The 12,058-nt window shown below is 39.7% G+C and overlaps 1 long non-coding RNA gene across 1 annotated transcript; it reads right to left on the minus strand.

The window, feature by feature from the left end:
* Positions 1-617: 617 nt before the first annotated feature.
* Positions 618-1,386, minus strand: LOC118476347 (uncharacterized). The gene is made up of 2 exons (XR_004856311.1): positions 1,261-1,386; positions 618-932 (listed from the first exon to the last, which is right to left on the minus strand). It is a non-coding gene; the product is annotated as an uncharacterized lncRNA (long non-coding RNA).
* Positions 1,387-12,058: the final 10,672 nt, after the last annotated feature.

Genomic DNA, 12,058 nt, shown 5'->3' on the forward strand with positions numbered 1-12,058 from the left:
CGACCGGAACGGAGGCATCTAGCAAGCGCTTATAGTTCCGGCTCAGGCAGATTGGATACGTGCATAGTTCCCAAAGCTTTACCCTGTAGTCTGGACTATAACACTACTACAGATCCTATTATATGAGACGGTTAATTTTCACTTATTAAGACGTTTCTCAAGTGTCCAAATTTGATGGAGTCGCAAAAGATGTCACACATTTAAGATGGTTGCAAACCGTCTTAAAAAGATTTTACATAAGACATTGTTAGTTTATAACCGTCCAAAAAAGGTATTTGTTTAAGTCATTTTGTCCAATAACCTGTCTTAAATTATGTTTATTTAAGACACTTTTTCAAAATAACCGTTGAGTATATGAACATTTTAAGTCACAAGTTATTTAGTAAACTATCTAAAATGTTCTATATTAATAAACGCTTGCAATATAAAAACCGTCTTATTTTGGTGACTGATATTGGACGTTTTGGAAATCGTCTTATTTAGAGGACAGATATGGGACATTTTTAGAACCGTCTGAATAAGATTTAAACAAATTGACTTAAATAACAATATATTCTTCAATTTATATTCATTTGAGATACCACATTATAATAATTTGAAAGAGAAATACACACATATATTTAATAATAATATAATTAATATAATATAGATGAGTACCAATAAATATTTCATACATAAGTGTACTCTAAATCCAAACCAAAACATTGAGATAATCTTGTAATTAGCCAAACAATCTGTGCAAGTGCAGAATACAATGTACAGCAGATTGATTTGCATCATGTCAAAACCAGATTGTCCAAGGGATACATCGGTTGCCGCTGCCGCACCCCTCCTGCCCATGTTCCATGACTCCATTCTTGCTGGCCACTTTGTGCTCACACCTCATCTTGTGCTCCTTCGACACTACTGTTGGCTGTTAATATACAATAACCCTGAAATAAATCCACAAGACAGAATACTCAGTTTTAAAGAAGTAGAAAAAATTACTGACCATAGTACATATTTGGAAATAAATATGTGTCAGATCTTCATGGTTAATTGCAAAATGTGGCCTATCAAGTTTATTTGTAAAGATCTCAGAGGATGTTGAACCCACAAAAACAAGGCACAAGATTATAACTAGTGAACAACAATGTTCCTATCATCGCATCGGTGTTTACTGTATACATTCACGAAAATTATTGACTGCGCAGTCCCAGTGATCAAATGCTCATGCCAGTACAAGCACAACAGACTGAGATCAACATTTAAGGATCTGACCTTGCACATTGGGGCAAGCAGCACGGCACCGTCCCAGTAGAGAGGATCCTTCCTGTGGAGCTGAAGCACCACGGTTCCTCCCATGGAGAAGCCGTAGAGGAACCTCTTCTTCAGCCTATTCTCCTGTTTCTCTATGGAAATGCAGTGGTCATGGTTAACAACTAAAAAAATGGAGAGATCCCATGTCGGGCTATGGTTTGCGTACATATATAGCTACTGGAATCCACAGCTTCGTTCTCACCACAGACACTCTTGAAATGGTCCGAGCAGTCTCTAACGACGTCGCCGAAGCTCGACAGGTAGCCTTTCGAGCCTGAAGATTTGCCGTGGCCCTCGTGGTCGATTCCGTGAACAACGTATCCATGGTGTACTAATCGAGCGGTCGTGTCTGTATTTTTTATGGAAGTTTGTGAGTATGCAATCGATGCCATGAGTTCATCACTGATGGAAAGAACATGGAAGTGAAACTTGAAGGTTTACCTCCCATGGATATGCTGCACTCGGCTCCGTATCCTAGCAAAATTGAGCCACGGAAGAAAGATCGGCTCGTTAGTTCTCAAACAAACCATAGCCAAGGGAGGAAGTGAGTGTAAGGAGATGTCGCTACCGTGGCAGATAAAGATCAAAGCTTTGCACTCCGATTTCCTCGGTGTCCACCTACAAGTGAAGAGCTTGCTTCCGCGTGAATTCACGAAGAAGTCCTGCCCAAAAAAAATCGCGTAGAAATATGTTAGGAAAAACTGGCATACTACACCGCTGGAATCAAAAAAGGAATCCTTGTTGGAAACTGATGAACCACCCAAGAGAATTGCAGTCGCACTAACCTCTTCATACTTGATATCGTCTTTGTACTGATACTGCACAAATCAGAAAACCAACTGAACTGCTAGAGTCAAGGAGGCCAAAGAAACAAGAGCAAATTAACAGTCATTTAAATACTTGCTGAATTTGGACAGCAGAACAGCAACTATTTGTTTAGTTCATAACTCACAAAATAGGCATCCAAAAATAGTAAACTAGGACTTTCTAGAAAGCTTAGAAAGTCCTCTATAACTATTATATTATGATCACAACCTGATTCGACAGTTTAAAAGGTCAAACAGTGCTAAACTTTAATTCTGTCCACATTTGGACAGAATTCGGCTCTTTATTTCAAAAATTTATAACTAGAGTTTCAGAAATCCAAATCAGGTGATCCTAGACTTTTTAGAAAGCTAATAGAATTGTCTACAATTCATTTATAAACATCTCAAGGTGATTCAATGTATATAAAGGTCAGAAAACATGAGAAAAACTCTGCTGTCTAAATTGGGACAGATTCAGAGATCCTAACTCAAACAGCTGTAACTTAATTTATAGATCACCACAAAGGGTGATCCAAAATTTGTTGGAAAGCTTAAGGAAAGTACTACAATTCTCCTATAATTGCTAATGACTTATTCTCATTTTAACTTAGCCAAACAATCCAATTTTCGAAACCTGTACAGAATTTGGACAGATTCTGAAACTGGACTTGGAAAACTCATAACTCCTAAACTACTAAACCTATGATCTTGAAATTTTTACACAAGTAAGATAAAGAAGTTATCTACAACTTTCCTATATAAAATTGCTACAGAAAACATGGTTTACTTCATTGAACTAGCTGCATAACTAAAACTGGTCATGCAGTCCCAAACAGCAAGTAGTAGATTTTATTCAAGTTCTATACTCTTTTAAGATCAAGCATTCATCGAAAGACAAATAACTTTAGATTCTTCATTGCGAGACACTTAGAACAAATATAAGGATAGAAGCAATCTGCTAACTTTCTAAATCATTTTGTTGGATACTAGAATTACACAATACTAAGGAAATCATCTCACTGATCATTCTAGCAAGTAGAGCACCATCAAAACATTACACGATTCCACTCGACTATAACTTAGAAGTAAAGACTTAAAGTACTTAACACACCTTCTATTAAGTAGATTTCAGATTTCAAACAGAAGACCTGTCGATGTTACTAGATTTCAATTACTCGGAGAAAAATAGGTAACCTCCAACTATGGCATTAGCCAGCCACTAATATGGATTGGGTGACTCCTAAAGCAACTCATTGACTTCAACATATCAACACAATCAGCACAACACATTGATAGGACCTGTCGGATAATCGATAAAAAATCTAAACTCATCCTACGCAATATTTTAGTTCACCAAAATCACAACATCGAACCTATAAAACCATACTTGGTAACCATGAGAGCATCACCGACACAAACATCTAATCATCCATTCATCAAATTAATTTTGCAAGGACAGTGACCGGGCTCACCATGTCATAAATCAAATCGATATGTGTAAGGGCGATGACGATTTCCGGTTTAAGCTTTTTGCCAAACACCTAGAGCGCGCCGAATGGACTTTCCTCTTCCACGGTAAACCTAGGGTTTCACTCCACATATTGTACACGCATAAACATACATAATCATAATATGGGAAGGATGACAATATAAATTAAAAAAATGAACATCGGCTCTCACCGGCAGCAAGACAGGGAGATCGACGCTGGGGTTTGAGGGCTGAAACCAGGGGGCAGCGATAGACTCCGGGATCGAGAGGGCAGCATCGAGCAGTAGCTGGAGGGGCATCAGCCATTAGCAGAGAAACGGCTGGGCGAGCTCGGCTAGGGAAGAAGACCAGGCGCCATGGAAGGGGATCCTGCAGGGGGGAGCTCTACCATGGAGATCCAGGGCGGCGAGGGGTAGGGACGACTTCTGCGTGGGGAGAGATGGAGGGAGCGGCTGGGGAGGGAGGAGATGGCTGGGCGAGCAGGGAGGGCGCGGCCATGGGAGAGGGCACCGGCCAGGGAGCGTCCATGGAAGAGGTGAAAGGGAAAAGGTGTGAGGAGGAGGTGACGTGAAGAAACAAAGCTCCTGGTGAGCGGCGTGAAGATAGGGTAGTAGACAGATGAGTAGAGAGGTGAAATGATAAGGAAGCATTCTGGATTTTTTTACATAAGTGAATAAGTGATACAGATATACACGATTATGAGATTAGGGTTAAAAAGAGACATAAACAAGTTGGACCAAAATAATTTTGAGTACATAATTTAGACATGATTTTATTTGGTGAATACTCTGGAGTCAGATGAACTTTTACCCGTTATTTATTTTCGAATATTTAGATCTGGACGAGAAACGCACGGACCAAACCAAACGACATTAGAGTCGATATATTAAGACTGTGCTTAATTTGATTTGATTTGAAACCCAATAATTTTATCCGCAGTCTGAACATGGAACAAATTAATTATGAATACTCAATATCGACTCTAATTATCTCGGTCAAATTTAATCTCGCATCAACACTCTTGCTGCTGATGGTGCCACGAATGAACGTCGCAGGCTGGCGCCGGTCGTTTTGAGCCACCACAACGTGAGACGGCCTCCGGCGGCGACGATTCTTGGGGTTCGGAGTCCATGATTATTGGACGGCGGCGGTCGTTCCCGAGGGAGGCATTGGGTGTGTATGGTGAGAAGGCATCGCGGATGGAAACAAAATGATAGCGATTTTTATATATCATCAGCTCAAGGTGATTTCACTATTTGCTACATTTTTCATATACGTCTTGTCAGACTATCATGTGAAGACGGTTCCATATTTATAAGTGTCTAGTATACTCACTAACATCTATGACGGTTCTTATAGTCTAGACGACTCTAATAGTATTCTTATTTGAGATGGTTTCATACATAGAAGTGTCTCAAATACTCATTGCCATCTAAGACAGTTGTTAAAGTAGGGATGACTCAAATATTATCCTTATTTGAGACAGTTAATAATAAAAACATGTCTTAAATCAATATAAGACATTTTTTACGACGTAACTGTCTCAAAAAACTTTTCCAATTAAGACGGATTTCCAAAAATTTGTCTTATCTTACTCAACATCGTATGATATAAGACACTTCTATAAAATGTACTTATATGAGTCTTTAATGGTGTGTCTTAAATAGTCATATATGTAGTAGTGTAAGTTGGTTACGGTAGGTGTACCTTATGCAGTTGACCATTTCCAGCATTTGTGTAATGAGGACTCTAGGGAGAAGCCTCGTGGTGAGACCCTGGCCATTCACCTCGGAAGTGAATACGGGTCTAGCTAACTCGGGCTAGAAGGAAATCGCGACTCATGGGTAAAGATGTGCCACCTTTGCAGAGTGTAAAACTGATATATCAGTCGTGCTCACGGTTAAGAGCATCCTGGACTCCTCACATGATAATTGAACTCGAAGATGGAAATAAATCGAGATACGATGATCTGCCAATGGTTTGCTTAAGTGGTTTCACTTAAGTGTTTTTATATACTCTTATACCTTTGTTTAATGTGAATACTTGGGATTCACATTTATTAGTAAGACAAGTGTTGTTAATAAAATATTGACCAACTAAAATGCTTACCGCTCAACCTTAGCCTCACCTTGTTAAACTTGCATTAATTTTTCCCCCACTTGCTGAGCCCCGACCATAAGTGAGCTCACCCTTGCTTAATTTTAATCAGAAGTTGAAGATGAAGTTATGATGCTGAACTCCATGGATGCTAGTCTAGTGATACCCCCTGTCATCTTCCTGTGGATGGATGTCCATGTTTCGCTGTACTTTGATGAATAAAGGTTAAGACATTATGTCTGTTCGAAGTGTAATATGTTAATATAATCATTATTTACGCTTTTATGCATTGTTCTTTTGATATATTACACTTGTGACGTCAACATATGTGTGGAAATAGATCCTGGCACACATATGTGATGCACCCGGCTCTACCCTTAGAAACGGGTGTGACACTAGTTCACCCTAGAACCTAAGTTTACCTTTTGTGCTTATATTGTTCTGTCAAACTTGTGTTCACTTGATTGTATATGTTTGGTGTATTGTTCATTTGTATGTATCCAAATGTATTGAATGCATGATCGCTTTATTTAGACAACGAGCAGCTTGTGGTTCCTGAGTGTGTTGCCGAAGATCTTCCTGAGCAACAACCTGGTGAAGGCAAGTGTCATCTGACCTATTATGTTCTACTTACTTTATAATTCACCATCCGGCATTACTTTATTGAAACCTAAGGATTGACTAGTCTGTATTCATCTTGTCCTTGTTACCTTTTTGGGTTATTATGGTTAGCTTCATGCTATTGCTTTAACTTAATCAACGAACATGTTGTGGATCTTTATGATACGATGATGTTATCCCAATGATGATCTTGTGATACTTTAGGGGACTCAGGTTGTTTCCTGAGTACCTCTCTGTAAGGACCTGTTTGTTGAGTGACCACCCGGGATAACAGTGCAACCATGAGGGTGGAATGGGATGCCCTTAGCTGAATAATTAGATGAACCTGGGGGTGTAGTTGGCTTTGCCAGAGGGTCGTCAATGGGGGTCAGGGCACAGTGCTCACTCTGCTAAGGGTGGGTGTCGAGGTTCATTCGATTTGGATTTGTTAGTCACCCACCTTAGGGAGGTGTACTATGTTTGTATGACTGGCGAAACCTAACGAGCAGCTATGCACCAGGGGATTCTTTGTAAAGGCTACGTAGTGTATCCCTGGCCATTCACCTCGGTAGTGAAGATCGTGTCTGTACAACCCAGGCTGGAAAGGGGTCACGACTCGTGGGTAAAGTGTGCAACCTCTGCAGAGTGTTAGAAACCAGTATATCAGTCGTGCTCACAGTTAAGATCAGCCTTGGGATCCTCTTTGATTAGAAGAACTTTAGATACTTTTATGATGATGATTAATATTGATGGTTATAACTCTGGTCTCTAGTATTTCCTCTTGGAGGGAGTACTTTTGGGTAATATCTTGGTTTATTACTAAAACTTGGCTATACTATTAGTAATAAATACTTGACCAACTAAAAGCAACTGCTTAACCTTAACTCCACATACAGCTAGTCCACTTTAGCCAAATGGGACAATTGCTGAGTACGTTAATGTGTACTCACCCTTGCTTTAAAAACCACCCCACCCCAGGTTGTCCCCACTGTATTCAGTGCTCAGGAGGAGATGCAGGCAACATGGAGGACTTTGAGGAGTTACAGGACTACGACGAGTTCTAGTTATGTTAGTGGCAAACCCCCAGCCATCTTCCTGTGAAGGCCATATCTGCTACGTTCATTTTTCCGCACTTTGATAATGTTAATTATGATGTTATGTTAAAGACTCTGTGGATGTCTTAGACATCTTGATGTAATAAAGTACCTTTCCGCTATTTACTTTGAGCAATGTGTGATGATATCCAATTATGTAATCACTGTGTATGTGAGTTGCTGATCCTGGCACGTACATGGTTCGCATTCGGTTTGCCTTCTAAAACCGGGTGTGACAGCCTTCATCGTCCGCTGGCGTCGTTGAAGGTTGGCGACAAAAGGAAACGGAGCTCATTTAATTTGTGGGTTTAGGGTTTCATGGTGCACACAAAAACATCGAAATCCCTACTGTCTAGTGTTTATCTTTGATGAATCATACACATAATATGGATTTGTCATCACTTACCTCATTGAATATGTTTACCTTCGTAAACTGACAGTAAATGAACGATAAAAGAAATCCTTTTTGGTTGACATAATGTATGATAGAAGGCTTTCCAACTGCAGATTGAAGGCAACCTTATGTTAACACTAGTAAGTAACTGTTAATGAAGTACAATGTCTGCTCTAAAGTATTCCTTTGTTGCCTCTATGTTTTAATCTATGTAATCATATTGTTGCCTTCTCTAAATATATGTGTTTCATTCGTTTACAATGTGATTGTAGTGGAATCAGCTATGCAGTTCCATGGTAGGCTTGTTGACTTGGTTACATTAGCTTACCAGAAACTAACTTGCCTATTCAGCTTGCCTTCAATATGCATAACCTTGTTAGGTAGTATAACATTAATTTGTAGGACGTGTTAACTAATACAACACTCTGTTTCATGTAGCCCATGGATTCAGAGAACGAAAAGCTCTAAAAAGCACTGGCTACTTCGCTCAGAGTTGTTGAAAAGCGTTGTGCTAACATCGTTGATGTCGTCAACATAGCCTTCCAACCTTTGAACTCACCATTGTTCGATGAAATGAACCGAGCATTAGTTAAGATTGATGACCTCGCCAAGGATCTTGATGAGGTAGCACTGCAAACCCAGTGGGAGGTCGAAAATATCGATGCTTCTCATGTTGACGAACTTCTGATACAAGAGGATTCAATAGACGAGCTTCTGATACAAGAGGATTCAGAAGACGAGCATCTAATACAAGAGGATTCACCAATTAACTATGACGACATAGTCGGCTACGACGATGGTCGTGACTACTCTACTGACGACACCTATCTAGGGATGTAATCGGATCGAATACGGACGGATATCACTGAAATCATATTTGTTTTCATATTTTTATTCGGATTCGAATTCGAATACGGATAGCTTCGGATACGAATACAAATACGGATGTTCTCGGATACAAATACGAATAGGTGTGTGTCGAATACGGAACTAGTTGGACACGGATATTGTCGGTAATGAATTTTTTGTCGGATATCGTGTAAGACATCATTCCACACATATCATGGTTGTAATCATGTATCTACTCTTTGAATCCAAACATTTTTTATTATTATATGTGTACATATGTCACGCTTTTTTTAAAAAAAAATCATGAATTTTTAGCCTATGTGCATGTTATTAATTTATTTTGTATAAAATCATCAAAATGCAAATAAGTTACCAAAACTAATAAACATTCTATAAGAATATAACCTCAAGTCTCCACATGAAAATGATAAAGTGAACTTGGATAATTAGAGTGATTTCACGTGTAATTCACACAACAAGTGAAAGTGAAATGAAAGAAACACTATCATATTGTGGATTTTATGGTCCAAATATTTTGAAGGATTATATGTGGACATATGGTATGCCTCCATAATTTTTCATGAATTTTTGAGGCTATTTGTGTATTATTAATTTCTTTCTACAAAAAATCAACAAAATACACACAGCTATCCGGATAAGATATCCGGATATCCGAGAAGATTTATCCGAGAAAATATCCGGATATTCGATATCCGACGGATATCAGACATATTGTATTCGAATTCGATATCCGAACAAAATATCCGTATTTGTATCCGTTATCCGGAAAAAAGTCCGGATATCCGAAAATTCCATCCGAACCAGTGTTCACTATCTTCGAATCCGGATCCGGACGGATATTTTCCGAACCATATTACATCCCTACACCTATCCCTACTAGTTTGTAGGTTCGTCTCTAATAATAGTAGTAGTATGTATGGCACCAGCGTATGTATGACAAAAACTTAAAATGGCACCAGCATATGTATGATGAAACCTGTATGATCTTGTCATGCTTTTGTGGGATGTGAGTGTTGTGTGGGTTGTATGCTAAAACCTTTTGAACTATTGCAATTATTATTAGTTGTGTCTCAGTATCTTTCGGTTTATTCATATGAATTGTCTCTATGCAATTGTACGCTGAAACCTTTTGAACTATTGCAATTGTACGCTGAAACCCGTATGATATTGTCATTGGTATCTCTGTGCAATTTCAAACTCACTAGTGCAGCTTCATGACAATTTTCATGTGCCTCTCTTGTATGTATAGCATGGGAACTGACTAGAACCAAGTGATGGCACAATATGGTAGCTTCCTAAGCCAGCAAGTGGACCAGCATGTTGGGAGTCAACAATTTGGTCTTCCACCGGATGGGCACGCAGAGGGATCAACACCACCACCTGTAGCTAAGAAGGCTAATCAACGAACTAAGCTAGTAAACTTCACTGCTGATGAGGACATGAGGGTTTGTCATGCTTGGCTTGCTATCAGTTGTGATCCCATAATTAACACAGGCCAAAAGCGTCAAGGGTTTTGGAGTCGAATTACTGAGGCTTACAACTCAAGACGAGGAACATTGTCCGAAAGGTCCACAAAATCTTTGATGAGTAGATGGGATACTATCAAAACACAGTGTTCTACTTTCGCTAGTTACATGACGACTGTCCTTTGACAAAACCCTAGTGGCCTAACTGATGCAGACAAGGTACATATGGTTCCATAACACCACATTTCTTACTTTTTTGTTATGTCCTTCTCTAATGATATGTTACTTGCAGACGTCACTTGCAGCGTCTAGATTTGCTGCTATTGAGAAGAAGTCATTCCATTTTTTGCATTGTTGGGCCATACTAAAGGATCAACCTAAATGGATGGACAACCACATGGGTCACCAAAATCCACCAGCCAACCCAGTTCCCACCCAATCTAACATTGTCGATGTTGATGCAGAGGAATCAGTTCCTACTAGCTTCACATCGAAGAGGCCACTTGGTCGGGATTCTTCAAAGGAAAAGGCAAAGCTAACACGATCTGTGGACACATCTTCAACAGATTCGGAGTACCTCACACGAATGGGAGATCTATCTTTGGAGCGCTTATCTGTTTACAAAATAGTAGCTACAACTGAGGAAAATAAGTTGGAGTCAATGAACAAAAACGAGAGGCAGAAACTGATCCTTGAGAGGAATAAGTTGAACCTTGAGAAATTAAGGATGGATACACAGAAACTAAAGGAGGACAAGGAAGAGAAGGTCATGATCTTAAGCATGGATCTTAGTAAATGTAACCCTCTTCTTCGACAGTACTATGAGGCCAAGCAACAATAGATTTTGGCAAGAGTTACTGGAACATCGTCATCTAGCAAGTGAGGATCCAATATGTACGATGTGAACTTATCTTATTTTTGTTTTAACATTTCTGTTTGAGGCGAAGTAAAACATGTATTATTTTTCTTTGTGTGAGGATTTGTGAGAACTTGTTGTTGTTATTGGACTTGATGTTGTTATTGGACTTGATGTTGTTATTAGACTTGATGTTGTTATTAGTGTGTCATGTGACAACTTGCTGCTGTTGCGTACCATTAATCGCTTTGTCATGACAAGCATAGTTTCACATGGATACATCGTACACCACACATGACACGCTAGCACACACATGACACACACTAGCATAGTTTCACACACTACAACACACATGACACACTAGCACACACATTACACAGACACTACGACATTTTGGTTGAATGTCGTCATTTTATTTAAGTAGGCTACAGAAACTCGATGCCTAAGCAACTCCGGAGCCAAGACGCGCCCAGTGATGGTGGATGAGATCAACCTGAAGCTGAGTATATTTGTTTTGGTCTTTCAGTTGGTTGTACCTTTGATTGATGAACTCGTTGCGCTCCTCCATTGAACCTTGAGTAGTGTCAGCCAAGACTCCAATGTTGTCAAAACTTGTGTTCAAAGACAATGGACCTTCGTCCTCTACTATCATGTTGTGCAGGATGATGCAAGTTTTCATTATGTCCCCAATGTGTTGGGGAGCCCAACCATATGCAGGTCCACAGACTACAGCCCATCGCTTCTACAGCAGACCAAAAGTTCGTTCGATATCTTTTCTAGCGGACTCCTGAATGGTGACAAAGTGTTGCATCCTCACATCGTATGGATTACATATTTTCTTTACAAAGGCTGGCCAGTCTGGGTAAATACCATTTGCTAGATAATATCCCATATTTTAAGTGTGACCATTAACAGAGAAATAGACAGGTGGAGTGCCACCGCTGAGATGCCTTTCGAAAAGGTTTGAACGGTGAAGAACGTTGATGTCGTTGCAGCTACATGGCATTCCAAAATATGCATGCCAAATCCAAAGGTCATACTCTACAACTGCTTCCAGGATCATGGTTGGGTGTTTACCGCGACTTGT

The sequence above is a fragment of the Zea mays genome, chromosome 2 (genome assembly GCF_902167145.1).
Source record: "Zea mays cultivar B73 chromosome 2, Zm-B73-REFERENCE-NAM-5.0, whole genome shotgun sequence".
Classification (NCBI taxonomy): Eukaryota; Viridiplantae; Streptophyta; class Magnoliopsida; order Poales; family Poaceae; genus Zea; species Zea mays.